Source organism: Cryptomeria japonica, chromosome 3, assembly GCF_030272615.1.
Source record: "Cryptomeria japonica chromosome 3, Sugi_1.0, whole genome shotgun sequence".
NCBI lineage: Eukaryota > Viridiplantae > Streptophyta > Pinopsida > Cupressales > Cupressaceae > Cryptomeria > Cryptomeria japonica.
Window position 1 is genome coordinate 925,719,980 of NC_081407.1, and position 18,140 is coordinate 925,738,119.

Here is an 18,140-nt window from a genome sequence, read left to right on the forward strand (position 1 = left end):
AAACCTTGGTAATGTGCAGAAAAGAAGTGGTCAAGCTTATGATGTAGCTTAGTTTATGAAGGAGGTTCATGATCAAGTAAAGCAAGCTCTCCAAGATGCCTCACAAAAGGTCAAAGCTAGAGTGGGTGCAACAAGGAAAGATGTACAATTTTCAGTTGGTGACTTTGTGATGGTGCACATGAATAAGTCTAGACTTCAAAAAGGAATTCCCAAAAAACTCCAAATGAGGAGGATAGGTCCTTGTAAGTTTTTGGCTAAGTATGGCTCTAATGCTTATAAGATTGATTTGCCTAATGATGTTGCATTGTCTCCTATCTTCACTATTGCAGATTTGGTTCCATACAAAGGGAAGCTTCCCAAGGAGGATGAGAGAGTTTTAGAAGTTCACCAGTCACTTTCATACCTGCCTCTTCCTTATACACCCATGCCTCAAGCTGAAAAAGTTTTGGATTCTAGGATTCTCAAAAAGACTCGGCACCAAGTCTATATGGAGAATTTGATCAAGTGGAGGAACAAACCAGACTCTGAGGCTACTTGGGTACCTGAATCAAACTTTCTTTAGGCTATAATTGATCCCTCATTTTTTCCAAATTGAGTCACTTGACTTCTTTGTCTTTGGGGGAGTATGGTGCAGGAGCACCTAGTGAAGCTCATGGAGCACTTCATCAAATTTTGGTTTGAAATGGCCTATGTTGGTCTCAATTTAATAATGGAATTTTTGTATGTCCAAAGGGTGTTTTTAATGTTTTTAAGTGTCCTTTGTGTCTTAGTTTTGTTGTTTGTTGAGTTTTTGGTCTATTTTTGTCATTTTATGCTTTGTAAGCCTGGAATGGGTAAAATGTGGGAAAATGGTCAAACACCTTATAAATCCTTGTTAGGAATTTAAATATGTTCATTTGGTTATACTAAACCATTTCACATGGTGGATTTAAGTCTATTTGTCTCACAAGTCAAAAATGCTCATTGTACTAAAAATTGTCAAAGTTGTCAAGCAACATTTTGACAATTTTTGGAAAATTTGTAAAAATAAGGCAAAAGGTGGTTATTGGTCCATACCTGGGAATTATTTGGGTGGGGAGTGTCTATTTAAATCCTCACACAACTTCTTATCAGGTTGGCATTCGAAGAAAAGAATATTTCAATACAAAAACTCAAGATTTTGTCATTTTTCTTACACGTTTTTGCTCCAAATGGTATAGCAGTCTGTACTTCTTGAGAATTTGGCTATATTGTTTTCATTTGGGAAGTTGTGCCATGTTGTGTTAAATTTTTCTCACCTAGGTTTGTGTGCTGATGTGTAATTTTAGCATTGTAGCAAAATTATTTTGTTTTTGCCCTGTTCTCGGTTGAGTAAGGGTTTCGCTTCAGTAATGGAAGCAACTTGATTTTATTTGGCTCTTTCTCCATGGCCTTTGAGAGTAAAATTTCTATACACATCCTTCTTGTACATACAAGTTTTTTTTTATTGGCAATGGCAAAGAAAGTGGTTTTTGCTGCTAACTAGGCGAGTTTCCATAGCCCGGCTAGTGAACTTTCATGGTGAAAACAAAGTTGATCTACAAACCCACACCAAGTGAACCTTATTTTGGTTTTCCAATGTGGAATGAAGTTTTATCAAAGCTTTTAATCCATATGGAAGAGTGTTCTGATGAATAATTAGTAGAGAAATGCATTTTGAGCAGCCAAAGTATTGAAATACAATGGTTTTTTAGCACTTTTCCTCTTGAAACTTGGTTGCACATCAAGTTTTTATCTTTATGATTATAAGGAAGGGAGTTGGAAGGATTCATAATGATGGTATAGACCTTCTCAAAAGATTTGGTGGTCTGAAGAAGAGTTTGGAATGGTGATAAGGTGTTTGAAGACTTAAAACCCTTGAAACCCCTTGTTTTTAGGCACATTTATAGGACAATAGTTGTATGGTCTTTCCAGACCTCCTCATAGCACAAATTTGAAAGATCTCTATAAAGTGTATTCATAAATGCAAAGTTTTCATGAGGTGTTTTGGAATTTTGTGGAGTTATAAGCATTTTAGCAGTTTTGGAGGGCTAATTGGGGCTCTTTTCTTGTAGCCCTATTTTGAGCTTTTCCTCAAATTGAGTAAGAAGACAAATTGAAAGACCATCAAACCAAGTTTAATTAAGCCTAAGAGGATGTTATACAATATCATAAATCTCCTTCAACTCTTGGTGAGTGATCTTAGTGTTTGGAGCTAAGAAGCTAAGTTTCATTTTTGTGAGACTTGAGAGAAAGTTTGAGTGAAAACAAGAACTAATATGGTAGGAAGATCTCAGGGTTGATATGAAGCTTAGAGAAGGAAAGAAATCAAAGAAAAAATACCTAAACAAGTGACAAAATCTTCAATAATTATCTTTGAGGAACTTGCAAGCCAAATTGATTGCAAACACACAATTTGAGCCAATTCTTGAGTATCTCCCTATCATTTTGGCACCCAAAAAGGATGGAACATGGAGGCTTTGTACTGACTCAAGAGATATCAACAAGATCACCATAAGGTATATATTTCCAATGCCTAGGATAGAGGATTTTCTTGATTGTTTGGGGGGTGCAAAATATTTTTCTAAAATTGATTTAAAGAGTGGATACCACCAAATTAGAATTAGGCCTGGTGATGAGTGGAAAACAACCTTCAAAACAAATGAAGGGTTGTATGAATGCTAAATTATGCCATTTGGGTTGTCTAACACCCCAAGTACATTCATGAGACTCATGAATGAAATTTTGAAAGAATTCACAGGGAAGTTTGTAATAGTGTATTTGGATGACATCCTAGTATTTAGCAAGACAAAGGAAGAACACTTGAGGCATCTAGACATGGTTTTGAAAAGGTTGAGTGAAGAGGAATTTATGATCAATATGGAGAAGTGTTTTTTCATGCAGGAAGAGCTCATCTACCTAGGATTTGTGATCTCCAAAGGTCACTTGAAGATGGATCAGGATAAGGTAAATGCAATTCTTTCTTGGCCTACTCCTAAGACTATTGGTGAAGTTAGAAGTTTCCATGGATTAGCCATATTTTATAGAAAGTTCATAAGAGGTTTCAGTCAGATATGTACTCCAATGTTGGAAACCATAAAAGGTGGTCAAAAGTGCAAGTTTTCTTGGACAAAGGAGGTAGATGAGGCATTTGAAACTCTCAAGAAAAAGGTAGCTCAACAACCGGTACTTGTTTTACCTGATTTTAACAAAGTGTTTTAGATTGAATGTGATGCTAGTCATATGGCCATAGGAGCAGTCATAAGCCAAGAGGGCAGACCTATAGCATGCTTTAGTGAAAAACTCAATGAGGCAAAGAGAAAATATTCTTCTTATGACCTAGAAATGTATGCACTAGTTCATGCATTGAAAAAATGGAGACAGTATCTACTACCAAAGGAATTTGTGGTATACAATGACAACCAAGCCTTGAGTTTCATTAATAGCCAAGAAAAGTTAAGCCATAGGCATATGAAGTGGGTAGAATCCCTACAAGCCTATACCTTTTCCATAAAACACAAGAAAGGAGTAGCCAACAAAGTGGCTGATGCACTGAGTAGGAGAGTGCTAACCATATCTGAAATCCAATTCAAAAGCATTGGGATTGATGCAATGAAAGACATGTATGCTACATTTGAGGACTTTAAGGAGATTTACAAGGCATGTACTAAATTTGGTGAAAGGTATCATGTGGAGTTTTCTTATTTTCTGATCCAAGATGAACTTCTTTTCAAAGGTGGGCAATTGTGCATACCAAAATGCTCAATGAGGACTAACATATTCAAGGAAAAGCATAGTGGAGCTATGGCAAGTCATTTTGGTTTGGAGAAGACACTTGAATTGGTAAGAAGGCACTACTTTTGGCCCAATTTGTAGGTTGATGTAAGAAAGTTTGTAGACACATGCACCATTTGCCAAAAGGCAAAAGGAAGAAGTACCAATGTTGTGTTAGGAATCGGGAAGGACAACTGAGAGGGGGGTGAATTAGTTGTCAATAAGTTATAACCCAAAACCAATTATTCCAACTTGAAACTCAGTGTTGGTAAAACAGAGTAACAGTTATATTAATATCGGTACAACATAATGCATGAAACAGAAAGCAAAACACATCCACAACACATGACACAGAGATTTTGACGTGGAAACCCTATAAGGGGAAAACCGATGGTAGAAAACCTTACCCACAATCAGATGATACTACTACAGATAGTAAGTGTATACAATAATGGGGTTTGCACATGCAGAAAGGCCAACTGCCTAGAGCTCACTGCTCAATCACAAAATAGGAGTCACACCAACTACAACTGGATGGTTAAATCCAATAACAATGTACTACTTCAGTATAGCATCTACAATGTTGGATTCAGTACCGGTTTAAACTCTGACCATGAGTGCCAAACACCTTCATAACCTTTCCTTCAACCTTCAAATAATATCTGCGTGATTCGCACAAGGATATGCTCTTCACAATGATCTTCAATATTCACACACACTCATAATGATCTTCAAATAAGATCTTACAATTATTTATACAAAACCTAAGACCTCATGATTAGGTCGGCTCCCTAAAGATATTATATTTACAAAATAAGTCTTCATGCAATACAATATGTTAGCCTCAATACATTTACATATTATCCAATCAATAAACCATTTCCAAAATGTCTTGTGTTGATATGGAACATGATATCTTGTACCGATCCATAACCTAGACCTATATGTTGGTTAAGGCAAATATGTGAACCTGATTCATCCAATAATCAAAACATCAAATGAAAACATCCAATCCATGTCTTTGACATAACCAAATGATCTTCAGATGATAACAAGTCATCATCAACTTCTTGAGCTTCCGGTGAAACATATACCGGTGACTGTGCATAAGCCAATATCCATGTCAGGACCACAATGTTTCAGTTCAACAACAAACCAATATAACCAGAGTGCCAAATCAACAATATACCGGTGACTGTGCATAAGCCAATATCCATGCCGATGAACACAATGTGTCGGTTCAACAATATACCAATATAACCATAGTGCCAAATCAACAATCTAGACCTCCAAGAAGATAAGTGTTCACATCAATGACAAAGCCAATAAAACACATGATGAAGTCATCCATACTACTAACAATCTCCCCCTTTGGCATTGATGGCAACACTAGATGGAAAAACATCTAATTGCCAGAAATAGAATGCCAAAAACCAACAATCTCCCTATTGGCATTCTACACTCTTATGAGAATAGTTGATGTTGTCATTGATGGCAACCATCTAGAAAACTTCACTGGCAGTGGCAACAATGCATACTGGCACCCCATCCGATAGGGAATAAACTTTTGTTTTTTGTATTTTAATGTAATTATATTTTGTAAAGCCGACATGGTACATTGTAATAGACTCATATATGTATGATATCTTGTAAGTCATTTTGTAATGAAGGATGGAATGAATGAATGAGAGAGTAAGAAAATAAGGAAAAGGAAGGATGTTATATGTGAATGCATAAGGAAAATTTTGTATAAGGTTTTGGTTGTAAAATGAGCTTAAACCGGTACTGAACCTGGCATAGTTGATGCTGATTTAAAGCAGTACATTGTATTGGATTTCATAATCCACTTTTGTAGTCAGTGTGACTCTTATTGAGCAGTGAGCTCTAGGCAGTTGGCCTTCCGGCATGTGCAGGCCCCTCATTGTAAGTAATATTTATTCATTGGCCAGTGAGTGAATATTGTGGGTAACAAATCCCATCGAGTTTTTTTCCACACCGGGTTTCCTCGTTAAATATCTTGTCTTATGGTGTGTTCTCTATGTTGTCTCTATTATTCTTATTTGCTGCATTAATTCTTATTTACCGGTACACTGTTTTGGGGTGCAAAGTTCTTAATAAGGTTAAATATTCTGCTAACCAGTTAGATACTGATTCACGCCCCCCTCTCAGTATCTTTGGGACTGTCATTAATCCTAACACTCTCAAAGTAGATCAATCAAAGTTCTATACCAAAAACAGGAACAATATAACCAAAACCAAAATATATCTCTCCCCAATCTTCAAAGTACAATTTTTTTCCATAGACATCTCTCCCCCTTTGACATCAAATGCCAAAGTAGTCAAGAATCAAAATCAGAACATAACATACAACCAACTACTCCCCCTGGGTAGTAGCTTTCCTTCATCAAAGTTGGAAAATGATTTTTCTATTAGTCCCTGATGGTTTGATGCCAATCTTCATCATTCAAGTCTCTGTCGGTGGGGAAATGACCCCAAGCTTCTCTCTGAGATATTCAAATGTTTCCTTAGGCAAAGGCTTTTTAAAGATATCTGCAATTTTCTCTTTAGTATTCACATAAACCAATCTCACTTCATTTGCTTCAACATTTTCTTTCAAAAAATTATACTTAATAGAAACATGCTTTGTTTTAGAGTGAAATACCAGATTCTTTGATATATCTATTGCTACTGAATTATCACAGTAAATAATTACCGGTTCTTTACATTTTACCTTGATATCCTTCAACATTTGCTTGATCCATAATACCTAAGTGCAATTAGTTGCTACTACAACATAATTTTCTTTTGTTGTAGATAATGATGTACAAGTCTACTTCTTGTTGATCCATGAAATTAATCTTCTGCCAAGGGCTCCACTAGTGGTACTCTTTCTGTCATCCACATCTCCTACCCAATTTGCATCTGTATATGCACATAACTCAAAATTTTCATCCTTAGGATACCATAAACCAAGATTTGATATGCCTTGTAGGTATCAAAAAATCCTTTTTACTACAGTTTCATGATTTTCTTTAGAATTGCTTTGGAATCTTGAAATAATACACAGTGCATTCATTATATCAGGTCTGATTTGTGTCAAATATAGTAATCCTCCAATCATAGATTTTTACCTTGTCGGATTTATAGGAGTTGACTCATCCTTTGATGTCAATTTATCAGTTGTAGTCATAGGAGTGCTTACCGGTTTGGAGTTTTCCATACCAAATTTCTTCAAAAGTTCCTTCAATTATTTTGTTTGACATATGAATATACCTTTATCTATTTGAGAAATCTTCAAACCTAGAAAAATTTTTCTCTCCAATCATAGACCTTTCAAATTCTTCATGTATCTTGTTAGCAAAGTCTTTGCATAGCTCTTCATCACCTCCAAAAATGATATCATCCACAAATACTTCAATGACCAAAATGTCATCATTGGTAATTTTGTAATACAAATTATTGTCTGCATTACCTTTAGTATAACCAAGCATTAAAAGATATTATCCAATATAGCTTACCAAGCTCTAGGAGCTTGCTTCAATCCATATAAAGTTTTCCTTAACCTACAAACCATATCCTTATCATCTGTTAACGAAAATCCATCAAGTTGTTCAATGTAAACTTATTCTTCAAGATCTCCATTCAAAAATGCACATTTTACATCCATCTAATAAACCTTATGGTTCTTGTGAGCTGCAAATGAAAGAAATGGTCTTACTGCTTCAATTCTGGCTACTGGTGCAAAAGTTTCATTATAATCAATTCCTTCTTTCTGAGAATAACATTTACAAACTAATCTTGCTTTGTTTCTGATTACTTCACCATCTTCATTAAGTTTATTTCTAAATACCCATTTAGTTCCAATTACATTTTTGTCTTTAGGTCAGGGAACTAATGTCCAAATATCATTCTTTTCAATTTGTTCTAATTCATCTTCCATTGCTTTTATCCAATGTTTATCTTGACATGCTTCAACAACCGATGCTGGTTCAACTTGGGAAATTAAACATACCTCTTCATTTGCCAATCTTCATCTTGTCATAACACCTTGATTTTTATTTCCAATTATCTTATTTTCTGAATGATTCAATCTTACATACCTGGGTTTATTCTGATTTACATTTACATGATGTTGTTCTTCAATCACAGTTGAGTTCTCTGATGATGCCGGTGTGATTGGTTCTTCATTCTATGCCAGTTCATTTATAATCATTTCTACTGCCAGTTCAAAACCTATAAATCTTGAATCTCCTCTAAAATGTTCATCTATTTTCACATTAGTACTTTCAATGATTTTCTGCAGTCTTTTATTATAACATCTATATGCCTTGTTTCTAGTTGAGTAACCAAGAAATATTCCTTAATCACTTCTAGGATCAAATTTTTCAATATACTCATCTCTCCTAATATATCATTTGCTTCCAAATATTCTAAAGTATTTAAGAGTAGGATTATGACCAAATCATAGTTCATAAGGGGTCTTACCAGTGTGAACTTTGTTGAAAGTATAAATCAATGTATTCACTACTTCTCTCTAGTACACATGAGGTAGATTTTCTTCCATCATCATGGTTCTTTCTGCATCCAGTATAGATTTGTTCTTCCTTTCCACAACTCCATTTTGTTGAGGTGTCCAGGGTGCTAATAGTTGTCTTTTGATTCCATTCTCCTCACAGAATGCATTAAATTTTTTAGATGTAAATTCTCCTCCTTGATCAGATCTCAAGCATTTGATTTTCTTGTCGTTTTCATTCTCTACCATTACCTTGTATATTTTGAATCTTCCAAAATCTTCTGATTTCTCCCTGAGAAAAGTAACCTAATACATTCTATAATAATCATCAATTATTAGCATAAAGTATCTATAACCCTGAAGACTCCTTGTTCTTGCTGGACCACATAAATCAATATGAATTAAATTAAGAATATTATTGGATTTCTCATAAATGCTCTTAAATGTTGTTCTAACTTGCTTTCCCATTTGACATTCCTTACATACCAGATTATGAGGTTTCACAATCTTAGGTAAATCCCTTACTGCCTTACTTGAACTAATCTTTACAATACAATCAAAATTCACATGATAAATTCTTTTATGCCATAACCAACTTTCATCGAACTGAGAAATTAAACATGTCTTATCATTGGTATTCAAATGAAAGATATTACCTTTATTCTGATTACCAGTTGCAATTTCCAATCTAGTTTTGTTCATGATTTTGCATTTTCCATTCTTGAATTGTAATTGAAATCCTTTTTCCACTAACTGACCAACACTTAAAAGATTATGCTTTAAACCTTCAACATAATAAACATTGTTAGTATTGTGCTTACCATCCAAAGATATAGTACCTCTTCCTTTGATTAAACAAGCTTTGTCATCTCCAAATCTTACTATACCTCCATGAATTTCCCGAAATGATAAGAATTTTCTTTTATCACCAGTCATATGATGCGAGCAACCACTATGAATGATCCATTCATCATTTTTTTCAATTTTTGCTGCTAATGCCTGCTCTATTGGTTTGACAATAGGTGTTAGTTGATCTTCTTTTATTGCAATAAATTCCCATCCACTGTCTATTGGATCTTCATCAAAGTCATCTGTAACACCTTCATCTGCATAGTAACATGACTTATCTCTATTTTTCTTAAATTTGTATCTTTGATATTCAGGGTTAGGTTTATATGTTATCTTTGCCTCCTCTCTTAGTCTTGAATGTCTATCAGGACACCTAGACACCATATGACCAACTTTATTGCAATTAAAATATTTGAAAGGTGCTTTACCTTCATACTTACTTCTTGTTGGACCTTAGGCATCTTCCTTGCAAATAGTGCTTCAAGTTCTTCAAGTTCTTCATTTTCTCTTCTGATATCTTCAAGTTATTTTGCATAAAGTGCTTTCAAATCAGATTTGTCAGATGATGATGATGATGATGCTTTGAAGGCTATATCAGTTTTGACTATAGCAACAGGACCAAATTCTTCAAGCTCAAATGCTGAAAGTTTTCCAACCAAAGTATCTCTAGAAACTGATGTATTAGGCATTGTTCTCAACTCATTAATAGTTGTCACTTTTATTTTGTAAGCTGATGGAAAATCTCTTAAAACTTTAGAAACAATTTCATCTTCACTTAAAGATCCTCCACAACATTGTATTCCTAAAACAATTTCATTAACTCTTTCCATAAATGCAGAAATTCTTTCATCTTCTTCCATTTTTGAATTTTCATACCTGACCTGGTAACATTCCAATTTTGCAATTTTAACAGTGGAATCTCCTTCATTTAATGTTTCTGGTTTATCCCAAATAGCTTTTGTAGTAGATCTGTTTGATAATCCCATGATTTTTTGATCTGATAATGCACTTAGAAGTGCTTCTCTTGCTTTGCAATCATTCTCCAAGTCTTCAGCCAATGTCGGTGGATGAGGATTATTTAGAGTAAGACCAACATAGCCATTCTTTGTAACATCCCATATATCTCTTCCAATGTAGTTCAAATGTGTTGCCATTCTGATCTTCCATATACCATGGTTAGTTCCATCAAGTTTGGGACTGTCCTTCCTGAAGATATTTGCTACCATAGGATCTCTTCAAGTTGTTAGGCTTCTGCAAAAAGAGGACTAAGCTCTAATACCAATTGTTAATAATCGAGAAGGACAACTAAGAGGGGGGTGAATCAGTTATCAATAAATTATAACCCAAAATTAATTATTCTAACTTGAAACTCGGTGATGGTCAAACAAATTAACAATTATATTAATACCGGTACAACATAATGCATGAAACAAAAAGAAAAACACATCCACAACACATGACACAGAGATTTTGATGTGGAAACCCTGTAACAGGAAAAACTACAGTGGGAAACCTTACCCACAATTAGATGATACTACTACAGATAGTAAGTGTATACAATATTGGGGTCTGCACATGCAGAAAGGCCAACCACCTAGAGCTCACTGCTCAATCACAAAATAGGAGTCACATTGACTACAATTGGATGGTTAAATCCAATAACAATGTACTGCTTTAGTATAGCATCTACAATGATGGATTCAATACCAGTTTAAGCTCTGACCATGAGTGCAAAATACCTTCATAACCTTTCCTTCAACCTTTAGATAATATATGCTTGATTCACACAAGGATCTACTCTTCACAATGATCTTCAATATTCTCACACACTCATAATGATCTTCAAATAAGATCTTACAATTATTTATACAAAACCTAAGACCTCATGATTAGGTCAGCTTTCTAAAGATATTACATTTACAAAATAAGTCTTGATGCAATACAATATGTCGGCCTTAATATATTTACACATTATCCAATCAATAAACCATTTCCAAAATGTGTCATGCTGATCTGAAACATGGTATCTTGTACTGGTCCATAACCTAGACCTATCTGCCAATTAAGGCAAATATGTGAACCCAATTAGTCCAATTATCAAAACACCAAATGTAAACATCCAATCCATGTCTTCGACATAACCAAATGCTCTCTAGATGATAAAAAGTCATTATCAACTTCCTGAGTTGTCGGTGAAACATATACAGGTGACTTGCATAAGCCAATATCCATGTCCGGACTACAATGTGTCGGTTTAACAACAAACCAATATAACCAGAGTGCCAAATAAACAATGTAGACCTCCAGAAGGATAAGTGTTGACATCAATGACAAAACCAATGCAACACATGATGAAGTCATCCATAATACCAACATGATAGTCTCTATCAACCCTTACCCATTCCCTCAAGACTGTGGGAGATTGTGTCAATATACTTTGTAATGGGTTTACCTAGGACCCAAAAGGGGTTTGATAGTGCATTTGTGATAGTGGATAGGTTTAGTAAAATAGCGCATTTCTTTCCATGTAAGTCCATGAGTGATGCATCTTATATAGTAGATTTGTTTTTTAGAGAAGTAGCAAGGATTCATGGACTTCCATTGAACGTAGTGTCTGACCGGGCTGTCAAATTTGTTGGCCATTTTTGGTGAACTCTATGGAGGAAACTTGGCACCAATATATCCTCATTAGCCTATCATCTGTTGGTATTGTGTTGTCATTGATGTCAACCGGTATGGGATGACCACCGATATTAGAGATGTATGTGCAACACTGCTATGAAGGAGTACAAGATGTGATATCTTGGATATCACCTTGTGCTGCAGAACACTAGTAATGGTAAGGAAAGTATATCAAATGGAAAATGATGTGTTGACAAATGGGAAGGTGGTTGAGTGGTTGTTTGTGATGAAGAGGCATAATGTTAACTGAATCACATCAACACTGGAAGAGAAGAATGAACCGGTATGCTGAGAGGTTACAGAATGATAGGACTCCCATCGGATGAAGATGCACTCATCATGAGAAGCAATGAATGATAATGAATATGCTCACTTTAGATAACATATTCCTATTTGAAGAGATGTTGTACAAACAGGGAAGTCACATGAGTATATGGCAGAAAGCAGATGGTGTTACTCCACCAAGTAAGTGGAGCTTATCTCCTATTATGCATTAAGTGCATTATAGTTTGGAGAGATAAGTGTGAAGAGGTAAAGGAAAGCACTTGAAGGATCACACTGGATCTACGAGTGAATTGAGGGAATTCCTTTAGGTTCACAAGATCAGGGTTATGCAATAGACCAAAAGTAGAAAGACCTGATTGATGATGGAGTCTTGTGAAGGTTGATTACATGGTGTTATCAAGAGTGGTAACCAATATGTAAGTCCACCAGTTATATAAGAAAGGTGTAGATCAAGAAGACTTTCCACTTGTGGGAATGAGCATATTTTGGATTTACCTATCTGGATACCAGTTTGAGAGTTCCATCGATAGTTAAAGATAAGGGTAGATATGATGAGGTAACCGGTACAGTAACTAAGACCGGTTGGGTTAGAAAACTGGAAGAGAAGAGGAACCGGTAGGGTGATTGATCGATGATCCTATCTAGACTGACTGAAAAAGTCAAGTTAGTAGATGGTTGATATGGAATCCACATGGTATCAAGGTGGAAAGCTCACAGAGGTTGGTGAAGTGTTGTGTGGAGTTAGGTATCCCGACAGGTGTGCACTGAAAGTGGATCCTATGATTTGTGGATTGGGTCAGAAGTGTGTGGCTCAAGGAAGAATGAGCAATAGAGAAGAATCAGTGAGTTGTTGGCACCTGAATCAAAACAAAAAGATCAGACTGTTACGCGACCTTGAGAAGGAAATAGTATAGGTATTAATGGTGACTGACCAAGATGTATGCCGACAGATTGTTTGCAGGTTGCTAAAGATGGAAGGTGTGTTCCGAAAGGCACGTTGATAGCGGACTTGTGTAGTCGGATGTCAAGAAGATCAGATCAAGAAAGATCTGATTGGATTTGGTTTGCCTCAAGGATGGTGAGGAAACCCTAACCATCTAGATTTTGAAATGGTTTTTGGCGAGAAGTCTAGACTATAAGTATGAAGGCCAAAGAGATTATTTGTTGCTACTGGATAAAAGATCATTGTGCTACTATGAAGTGGGATACTTCTGCAAGTAAGAGAAAATTAGCCAAGTGCTCAATGAGTATCTGATAGAAGTGAGTGAGAGAGAGGGAGAACCTGGTTGAAGTATTCAACCAAGAACTAGTAGTGTTCAAACCAGTCGAGCAGAAGTGAAGGAGGTTGTAGAGAAGGTCGACAGAGTGTTAGTACCGGTAAAGGGTAGAGCGGTAAGGAGGAGATTCAGTGAGAGGAGGAAAAAAGAGAGATGAACTGGTAAGGCTTACTAGTAGAGAAATAGGAGGTGAAGAGCAGCAAGAGAAGTGAGTCGGCATAGAAGAGAAAGTATCTCATCGACAGAGTAAGATATATGACAAGGTTGCAAGATTCACTTGTAACAAGACAAATACTTTTGTAATTAAAGATATCTTTATGTTCACTGAGTTGTAGATTGGTTCCCTAAAGTTAGGGGTTGTAGCTGCTTGTGTTGGTTCCCTAAAGTCAGGGGTTGGTGCTCCTTGGGCTGGTGCCCTAAACTTTGTAACAGTGTTTTCATTGTGAGGCTGGATTGGACTGGTAGACTCCTACAACATTGCTCACCGAGGCTTTTCCCATCTTGGGTTTTCCTCGTATATGCTAGTATTATGTGATGTCCCTTGTGTGATTGCATTTGTGTTGATCTTCCCACTAACCGGTAAGTCTGCATTGAGTTAATTCTATCAACTGGTATGCTCACATAGGATTGCAAAAGGGAAAGAGAAATGAGAACCACTGATTCACCCCCTCCCCCTCTCAGTGGTGCATTGTGTCTAACAATTGGTATCAGAGCCTAGGTTCCCTATTAGAAGAGTGTTCTCCAACTTGGGTAGATTTTGGCCTAAGGACACAATGGTTTGTTTAGTGTCAATCCCCACTCCAGTGTTTGATGGATCAAACTATTCTATTTGGAGTTGCCAAATGGAAGTCTTCCTATCCTCCCTAGGGTTTGATGTCTAGATGGTAGTTGTTAATGGTCTCCCAAGCAATATCAGTCCTCCCACCAGTCTTGAAGAAGTAAGAAGATGCAAGTGCAATGATGAAGCCATGAAGGCTATTTTTTGTGGACTCACTGGTGATGTTCCTGCTCAAGTAGACAAGTGTAAATCAGCAAAAAGTTTGTGGGACAGACTAAAGAAACTCTATCGAAATGAACCCTTCACCACTGAATCAGCTTGTGAAAATGAGAAGAACAATGCAGCAGATACATGTGTAGATGACAGAGGTAGTTTAGAGTGTTGCAGTAGCATTGGTGATGTAGAGACTCATCTCTTCATGGCCCATGAGATAGACATTGAGGATCACACCTCAAAAAGGGGTAGTGCAAAAAGATCATGCCAGTATGATGTGTTTGACATCGACATAGAAGAGGAAGAAGACAAGGTAGATAGATCTAGATGGCAAGATCTATTTAGAAATGATGATGAAGAAGAAGAAGATGCAGAAGTAGATATTGAGTGTGAACTGGTAAGTGCTCTAGAAGAAATTCAAAATGTTAGAAATGATTTTATAAACTACAAAAGATCAGTTCATGAGGATTGCAGCCAGTTGAGAACCTGCCTTGAAGTATCAAACCAAAAGGTTGACTTATTGACCACTCAACTAGAAGAGACAAAAAGACTGACTAATGATTTGAAATCAGTCTTGGACTCCAAGGGAAGTGAAATGGAAAATTTGATAAATGAATACAAGTTGTTTAAGAATGTTGCATTTGTTGAGTGAAACTGGTTGATCAGATGCCCTGAAGAATCTAAGAAATGTATCTCAGAATTAAAGAATCAACAAAAGGACACCAAGGAATGCAGGTGCAAAGATCCAAAGGCTGAGCTAGAGACAAAGGATAAAGAGCATCAGCAAATAATAGTTGTGTAGACACCTAAAAATGGTCAAATGCTTGCGAAGTCATACTTTAACATTTGCGCATTGCCTCATTTTAGGTTTTTGCGTCGCATTAACATTTCTCCTATGTCACGCACTTGGTCTTTATCATTTGCGAACATCGAGTCATTCTTCTACATTCTTCAATCATCTCGTCCTCAAATTTGGTCTTGTCAACAACATTATCCAATCATGATTTTGATCGAACTTATCTTGTTGCATCAATGTGCATGCTAATTTGTCATCATTTTGGACATCATCAATCCTAATTAGGGTTTTTTCCTCCTGTCAATCTTGCGATCAATTTGTCATCAATCATTGCTCTCTTATCAATCTTATCATCAATCTTATCATTTTGGACATCGTCAATCCTAATTAGGGTTTTGTCCTCTTTTCAATCTTATCATCTGGCGATCAGTTTATCAATCTTGTCGTTTTACGATTGATTTGTCATCGATCGTTGTCATGTTCGATCTTGTCATTTGCGATCGATTTATCATCGATCATGGTCATTTTCAATCCTGTCGTTTTGCAATATATTCTGTCATCGATCGTTGTCCTCTCATCAATTTTGTCATTTTGCGACCGATTTGTCATCGATTGTTGTCTGTCTCAATTATGTCAATTTGGATCAATTTGTCATTGTTCCTCGTCAATTGGCGCATTTTATCAATCAAATCATTTATCACATTGGTCATTTATCAGTCCAAAATCAAATCAAATAGAGTCAATTATCTTTCAAGACCTAATTCGTCTTCCAAGGTTTCGTGATTTCATCATTTAACCTTGTGTGTCATTTTCTTCCTTTAGGATTAAATAATTTATTTATTTATCCTAAGTCTTCTTGTCACAATTAAATCTTCATTTAATTGGCTAATTATTCCTCTTTGTGAATTGATTAATAAATGAAAAATTATTAATTAATTCACTAATTTCTAATTTTCATCAATTTCCTAATTTCTAATTTCTTAATTCCTCTTTTTCTAAATTTTCTAATTTCTTAATTCTTAATTTCAATTTCCTCCTATTTCTCTCCTAAATTTATAGAAATGACATAGAAATTTGTCATAGAATTTGTCATAAATTGTCATAAATTCTTGACATAGAAATTTGTCATAAAATTTGTCATAAATTGTCATAAATTCTTGACATAGAAATTTGTCATGAATTGTCATAAGCCTTGCATAGCAATTTGTCATAGATATGTCATAATTTTGCTATTCTTGATTTGAATTTCCATTTGAATTGCATCATGCTAATCTTGTCATTTATCCAATTCTTCTATAAATTGGATGAATTTCTTCAATCTTGAATCCGAATCCTTAATCAAACTATCGAACTTACGCTTCTAGTACTCTTGAGCTTTTCATCAATCTTGCTTTCAATTGTATGTGCACTTGTAGGTGAGATCCACAAATCCATTGAAGAGGAAAGAACAACAATGGAGCCGCATGGAAGGAGCATTCAATTCTGCATTTGGTTTGCATAATCTTTCATTTTGAATGCTTTGTTTTCATATCTCTATTGAGTGTGCTTAGGATTAGGTTCATTTGCAATGAGTGCTCTCATGATTGAGTTATCATGTCTTGTGTTTTGATTGATCTACTTATCTTGTGATGATTCCTAATTTCTACGCTACAAGTTGAAATGGAACTCCTTAGAAAAGAACTTGAAAAATGTCAAGATTAGCTCAAGCTGAGGATGAAGAATAGTATTGCATGAAGAAATGATACAGATCTAAAAGGAAAAGGAAAGATAAGGGAAGACAGTGTTAGGTCCCAAAGACAACTGAGAGTGTGGGGGGGGGTGAATCAATTGTCTAATAAATTCAAACCAAAAACCAATTAACCAACTTAATGCTTAATACCGGTAAACAAGTTTAGTATGTTGGTAGATAGTGTTATCAGTAAATTGCTATACAGGTAAAGATTAATGCATGAAACATAAACATAAAGTCATCCACAACACATAACACCAATATTTGTACGTGGAAACCCTGTAAGGGGAAAAACCATGGTGGGAAACCTTACCCACAATCAGATGATACTACTGCAGATAGTAAGTGTACATAAATGGGGTCTATACATGCAGAAAGGCCAACAGCCTAGAGCTCACTGCTCAATCAAAAAATGGGAGTCACACTGACTACAGTTGAATGGCTAAATCCAATAAGAATGTACTGCACAAAATAGCATCTTCATATGCTGGATTCAGTACTGGTGTAATGTTGATATGCATCTACAAAAACCTAACTTCACCTTCAAATGTTGTCTTCATGTATATCTCTGCTTGATCTTGCATATACCTTCAATCAATTCTTTTTTGTATTCCACACTTGATCTTACATATATACCATACCCTAAGACCAATTTTAGTAGGTCGGCTCTACAAGATATTACAATAAAATTATTTTACATACAATATCATATCCGATGCAATAACTGATTGAACATGTCAGCTTAATGAATTTACAACAATAATAAATCATCTCCTTAGTGTGCCATGCTGATCTGGAAAAGATAAACATGTCGGTGTAACCCTAGATAACCTGGACCTATTTGTCAGTAAAAGCAAATATGCAAATATGAATATACCAATGATTAATTCTTCAAAACAAAGTGTCCACATGATGTCTTTGACATTACCAAGTGTCTTCCATATCATTCCAGATATCGGTGAACATTATATCCTACCGGTGAACCATATACCAGAAACTGTTGCACAGTTTACTTGCTTGCCGGTGAATGTTGCTAGATCTCCAAAGTGCTAGTTTTCAGTAGGTGTTGACATCAATGAAAAAACTATACCAAAATACCAACAATCTCCCCCTTTGGCATTGATGGAAACACAAGATAGAAAAACCATCAAAGTGCCAAAACAGAAATGCCAAATACCAAAAACCAATCAATCTCTCTTAAACAACAATTTCTCCCCTTGGGAGCAACATGTGTTTATCCAAAGATT